Here is a 7,332-nt window from a genome sequence, read left to right as displayed (position 1 = left end):
GCCATAGACATCAGAGATGTGGTATCGTGGTTGGAGGGGGGGGGGGGCTCCTCCCCTCCCCCAATTAATCTTTTACTATTAAAATTGTTCAGGAAAGGCTGGTTGGATTAGGCTGTGAAAAAAGTTTGAACCTAGAAACACCTTACTCCCATTTCCAACCCAACCCTACCCCACATATAATAGGAAATTAGAGTTAGTATTTCAGGTAAATTATCGAATATTTAATTTATCTCCGCAAGAACGATACCACCAGCCTAATATTATGCTATTCAGTATACATTTATATTTATGAATAAGCAGAGAATACAATTATTTTGTTCAAGTACATGTAATCAATTGTTAGGAACAAGTAAGTTGTAAGAACTTGTTTCCGATCCATTTGCTTATGTCAATAAAATATGTTCAAAACAAACAAACGATCTGTTGAAACCACGCTGTTGGTAAACTACAATTCGAATTTCCTCCATGCTAATAAGTATACGTAAGTCTTTATCAATGAATAAATACCAGACGTTAACCGCAAGATATTGGGTGCAAAATATATAGTCAATGTATCATGAATAAGTATTTTTAAAAAATCATAATTTGTTATTACTTACCAAAATTTTGTCTGACTCCTATTTCTCCGAAGGTCGTAAAGGATACCGAGGATTTCCGAAAATTTTCGGAAGGCATTGCGCACGAAAACCTTGAAGTTGATGAACACGAAACTCTAAAGCTCATTTTCTCGTAAAAAGTTTTATTCTATTTAGCAAATTGTACATACCCAAAATTAGTGGGAGAACAATATCTAAAACTAAATACTAGGAGAAATAAGACATATATAGCAGATCTTATTTAATTTTGCAAGTTTTAGCTGGTCTACATAATGACGATATATAATAATACTAATATATACGTTGCTTGAAATTTAAATTTAAAAATTTCTATATTCGTAAAATTTTGGCATATTTTTTGTATTTAAGGGACAAAAATATACTAAACTAAAATTAACTATTGTCAATTTAATATTAAAAAGTCATTAATTTTCTGTTCAGAGAGGGTCAAAATGTTAAGGCGACCGGTTTTGGTCCACTTATTCTACGAGGCTACTTAATGCCAATATATAAATATGAGCGGTCTCCTAAATGGCACAACCATATATATATATATATATATATATATAACGGCATACATTGAGTATCAACAAATTTTACGATACACTGGACATCCCCGCCGCCATGCTTTCAACTCTTACAAAAACAATATTTTTAAAGGAAGATTGACCTCGCTGAACTGTTTTTGGCCGACATCTACATAAAAAAGACAAATACTAAGTAATTCTTTAAGTACCAAAGATATGAGAGTGATGTCTGGAATCAAAAACATGAATCGATACAAGTATATACAATTTCTTTCATATTCAGCAAACACATAAATCTTAAGGTGTACATAAGTGTGTAAAGTATTATAACCATTCATGCTTACAGAACGACCTCGTAAAAAGTGGCTTCAGCAATTCGGTGAAGACAATTATATTTGCTCCATTTTGACAGTCTGTGCCCCCTGTTTCAGGCTATAGTTGGTTCTTTATTACTTTTCAATCCATTATTTCTGGTCTACTCTATGAGGGAAATTTCCAATCATATATGAAAAAGTCAATCTATGGTCCAGGCTCCTTACTTATTGGAAGAAGGGGGTAATTTGCTTCTCCAGGAATTACAAGACACAAACACTGGTCGATCGTAAATAGATGATTTATTGTTTTATGGAGGTCAATTTTTGATCGATTTATTCCATTTTTGATAAACAGTTGTTATTCTTATATAAACTATTATATAGTGAATTTCCTTGTACAACTACTCATCCTTTCAAATCTGAAGATTCAAAAGAATTTTTTTTCAAATTCTTGTCAGTTATAAAGATGAGAAGACACAGTTACATGACTGTACTTATCTATATGTAGTCTACTTAACAAATGTTTTCCGGATACTTTCTTTCCCTGTTTGAGTCGACAAAACTGCTGATTCATCACAAAAGGACTTCCGGTCTTCTTGGGGATGATTTATTCATGATATTATGAATGGTTAGTGAAGAGCATATTCTCATAACAGCACAAGAAACAAAGTACATCAACTTCAGACCAAATATGTTTATACGTTACTTAAAGTAGAGACAGTCCGTGTTTCGTCCTTCAGACCGGAAGCGGTGTATGAAAAAAGAGGCGCCTATATTGCAGATGAGATCTTAATTACTGAATAAATTCATAGAGTGCTATTATTTTTACATTTATTTTGCTTAGGAGATTTTGTTCTCAGTTAAGTTTGTTTTTTGCTTTCTTGCAAACATTTGTACATAATTATGTAAAGCTGTAAAGGGAACCATGCGAGATTCGTATGAGCGTATCTGTAGTGGCGAGTTTTGAGGGGAGGGAGTTACGGGGTTGTAACCCACTCTTTAAATTTGCTAGCCTATAGGAAAAAAAATCCCTTTTAGCCGTGTACGTCTTTCCTAAAACAAATTAAGCATTCTTCCTGTCTGATACGAGGTTAAAAATATAAAAGGGCTTTTAGGAAAATATGAAAAGAAATCTTTTTTCCTTTCACCGAAAATCCTTTCATAAGGATTTTATCTGCATAATGCATATGTGCATTGTAATGCAGATCATACATTTATATCTATAATGATCAAGGAAGGGGAGTATATTGCCAGCATTTCTTTCACAATTGTAGGGCACTATTAGTATTTTGTATGCCACACAGTTCGAAGATCGGGGAAATAACTTATCTTTTGTCCGTTTTATGGCCATTATAATGTAAACCACTATACTCCCTTTCCTTCTGAGCGGGGTTATTAATAATCACGTAATAAAGGGGGAATGAACCTAAAAGAGGGGAAAAGGATATAGCATGGGTTTAAAAATGAAGTAGTAATTACATGATAGCATCTCCATGTGGTTGTTTATTACGTCGTGCTTGCTCTGATTTTTTTCTTTTGTTGAAAAGTTTTAATGCAATACTTTTATGATTCAATGCATTGATGTATCCAGAAACTGTTAAAAGGTGGGGATAGGTTGATAGCGGGTACAAATTTAAAGGTAGAAGTATTGGGCTCTATATATATTTAAATGAATGGCTCTATTATTTTGCACATTGAGCGCAGGATTGATAATTTATTATAAATAAGACTGACTTGTCTCCAAATCATGCACTACAGTATGGTTCTCCCACAGGCACCTGATGTTCCTTTTTTTTCTTTTAATGAAAAAAATATACCCCTACCTAATAATTCACAAGGTACACATCGCCGCCATCTTGATTTTTGAATTATTAGGTAGGGGATATATTTTTTTTATTAAAAGAAAAATAAGTAACATCAGGTGCCTGTGGTTCCCTATTTTTGTTCCTGTCATATAAAGTCTGTGGGCATTATTTTTTTTTTTTTTTTTTTTTTTTTTTTTTTTTGGCTTCTCAAGGAATTTCGAATTTTTAACATGTTCATAACTTAAATTCTTCCTTCAGACTAAGAAACGAATGCTCGTTTCAAATGTTTTACGATTTACAAATTCATCTCTATGATGTTGCATGGCTTGAGGAGGGCGCTATGCGCGACAGAGGCAACCTTGTAGCAGTTTTTAAGCACACATTTTTTTTACTCTCTTTTTTATTGAATGACTCTACTGCTTAATTGAATGGTTGTAATTTTCCCAGAAGCATGACTAAGGCCTGTTATAAGGTGAACATTAACTCAAATTACAATGATGGCTTAACGGTTATTCATTTAACACTATCCATTCAAAAACGTTAAGTGGAAATCTATGGTTAGTAGAATAGAACCATGCAACTAGTAAAGGTTACATGTAGGTTTATTTACAGTACGCATTTGAATAAAGCACCAAAGGAACATTTATGTGCAACGAGAAAATATGACATACCAGGTAATGCGTAGAACAACGAGGGAGTCATGATGCAAATGCATTTTAGCTAACATTCAATTACGCAACGACACGATGTCTGAACAGGACAAAAATTATAAAAATACATAAAATTTAAGTAAACTGAATGCATAACAAGGAAAAGGGATAGTGAATGTCAAACCCTAATTACATACTTGGTCAAATAGAGAATATTTTATGGACCTCCTCTCAGCGTGTAGATAATTTAGGACATCAGCTGCATATATACTTTTCATAACACTACAACAAATAATATCCAAATGAGATTTCAAGCTGACGTATGTTAGTAAACATACATGTATTGTTCTACAAGCATATAAAATTCTTCATTAAATACGCAAACAGACCACGCAATGATCTAATTGTGAACTGGGATGCACTATTTTCTGTTGTGTGACGTTATCGCCCTTATTATTTTAAATTACATTCATTCTTTGCATAAATAAAAAATTCTGATAAATCCATTTTAGAGTAAAAAGATCAAGAATAGACATTCTATAATTTCCTTTAAAATAACGATAAGAATTTTCTCTTTTTTGTAGAATAAGTATTTTTCCAATTAATTTTTATTGTAAAGAAACTATGAAACATCTATGTATTATGCATATATATAGTTTATTTCACAAGGCCTAACAGTAATTGAGTCAGACGGACAAGAAAAAAATAAAGAGAGAGGGAGAAAGTGGGAAGAAAGAATGGTGGATGGAGAGGCAGAGCGTGCGGGGAGAGAGTGTGGGGTGGAGACAATGTGGGTGGGGGAGAGTGTGGGTGGGGAGAGAGAGATAGTGTGGGTGGAGAGAGAGTGCGGGTGGGGTAGAGAGAGTGCGGAGAGAGAGAGAGAGAGAGAGAGGAGTGTAGGGGATAGAGTGAGTGAGTGGGGGCGGTGAGTGGGGAGTGAGTGGAGAGGGAGATAGAAAGAGAGTGTGTGAAGAGGGGAGAGAAAATGTGTTGGTAGGGAATGGGAGGGAGCGTATGGGGAGAGACAGTGTGTGGAGAGAGAGAGAAAGAATGGGGGAGAGAGAATGAGAGAGAGAGAATGGGGAGAGAATATTGAGAGGGGAAATAGTGGGGCTGTAGAGATTTGAAGTGGAGAGAGAGAAGAGAGGAAGATTAGCGAGATATGTGGGAAGAAAAGGGAGGGATGAATTGGAGAGTAGAGACAGTGTGTGGAGAGAGAGAGAAAAAATGAGGGAGAAAGAATGGGCGAGAGAGAGAGAGAGAATGGGGAGGTAATATCGGGGAGGGGGAGAAATAGTGGGGCTGGAGACATTTGAAGTGGAGAGAGAAGAGAGGAAGATTAGCGGGATATGTGGGGAGAAAAGGGAGGGAGGAATTGGAGAGGGAAAGAGAGCGATGTGGGGAGAGAAAAATTATTGAATAGATACTAATAAATCATGATAAACAAGTTCAAGGACATGTAGAGTTCAAAACTTTATTGTTGGAGTATTCAACAGGGTAGATTTTTAATGTGTAAAGGTCATCAGCAATTAGAAAAAAGATCGAAGCTGTTGAAAATGATACTGGGTATACGTTGAAAAAAAATGAACCCGGGTCAATTTTTTATCCGGGTCAATATTCTACGTTACATTGTGACGTATTTGTTGAATAGGGCTGCGCAATCATACTGATATACATGTACCGGTATATTGCGATTCGTTGACAAACTAGAGTGTTCCGAGGAATACTTGTGTCGACTGCTTTGTAGTTTCCCTAAAGATGTAAATAAATCAAAGAGTGGTCAGCTTTTTTTACTAGCATGATAGTTCATGCATTTGCCTGCAAAGAAAAAATAACATCCATGGATAGCATAAGACTGCAATAGTATCTGATAATCAAAGAAAATATGGTTCCATAACCCTTAGCTGCAGAACTGTAGCTCCCTGCTTGAGAAAATTCGGACAGACAAAGCAGAGAGCTACAGATCCAAGCGTTGTAAAAACCTTCGATTTACGCCGCCGCTTTTTGTCGCTCGCTTCGGGTATTATCTCTTGTATATTATGCTTTCCCCCGCTTTAAAAATAGTATCCGATAATTAACCATATATATTACTCCTATTCTCGATACCTTATATACCTCTCAATGGTCCCAATCAGCCCCTAATGGTTTTGGAATGTCGGTTTAAAAAAATCCCATTCCGACGTCCATGTTGGTGGTCGTGCGAAGAAAATGTCTTTCAAAAACATATAATTGACGAGAAAATGTAAATATAAAATTCAGGAGGTTCAGGTATCATGTATAATGTCTACAAAGAATACAATTCGTTTGTAAAAAAGAAATGAAATAAATAAAACTCGGGCATGTTATTTAAGGATGACACAAACGTCGACGTCGGAATGCATTTTTTTTACTGATATTCAAAAACCACATACGACCGTCTGGAACCGTTGAAAGGTAAATAAGGTATCAGGAATAGGAGTAAAATATATGGTTAATTATCGGCGTAAATCGAAGGTTTTTACAACGCTTGGATCTGTAGCTCTCTGCTTTGTCTGTCCGAATTTTCTCAAGCAGAGAGCTACAGTTCTGCATCTACCTAACCCTCAAATGAATTAAATTGAAATTATTAGAAATAACTACTAGTATTTATCATTTATTAGTCCCCTACCGGTGAAACCGGAGGGGACTATAGGTTTCCTCTGAGTCTGTCCGTCCGTCTGTCTGTCTAGCTGTCTGTCTGTCTGTCCCTCAGTCTGTCCCACTTGGTTTTCCACACTTTTTTTCTAAACGCGTGCAGATATTGAGCTAATTTTTGGTATGTTACTGTATCTTGATGAGTTACAGATCAACTTTGCATTTCGTTCCGCTTCAATGATTTTTGACGGAATTTCGACCTCTTCAATTTTTCAGGATTTTCCGCAATTTTTTCTAAACACTTGCAGATATTGAGCTGATTTTTGGTATGTGACTTTACCTTGATGAGTTATAGATCAAGTTTGCATTTCGTTCCGCTTCACTGATATTTGATGGATTTATGGCATTTTTAATTCTTAACGGGAACCAGATTACACTTGCCGGTAGGGGACTACTATCATGGCATTTTTTTTTTTTTTTTGCTTGTCAAGGAATTTTTGGTAGTTGATAGTGCCCCCTCAACTGAAAATGTATGGCTGTGCCCCCCCCCCCCCCCCCAAACTGAAATTGCTTCCTACGGGCCTGACTATTGTTAATGCAATCTCTCAGAATGCTTGTTAATACATGTTTTCAACAATCCTCCAAAAGAGATTTCAGTGTGTCTTTACTGCAATTGTCAGTCTACATGATCCATATGAAATGCTAATCCCGATGTATTTTCATAGTATTTAATATTAGTTTGTGTGGTAATTGAATATCATACAGTTTCAAAGTAGTGTAGTATGATCTCATAATCATGTATAAATGCTAGTTATCAAAATCCTGCC

The sequence above is a fragment of the Saccostrea echinata genome, unplaced genomic scaffold (assembly GCF_033153115.1).
Source record: "Saccostrea echinata isolate AGI-Se365-2 ecotype Australia unplaced genomic scaffold, CSIRO_AGI_Sech_v1 ptg000054l, whole genome shotgun sequence".
Taxonomy (NCBI): domain Eukaryota; kingdom Metazoa; phylum Mollusca; class Bivalvia; order Ostreida; family Ostreidae; genus Saccostrea; species Saccostrea echinata.
Note: the sequence above shows the minus strand (reverse complement) of the source record.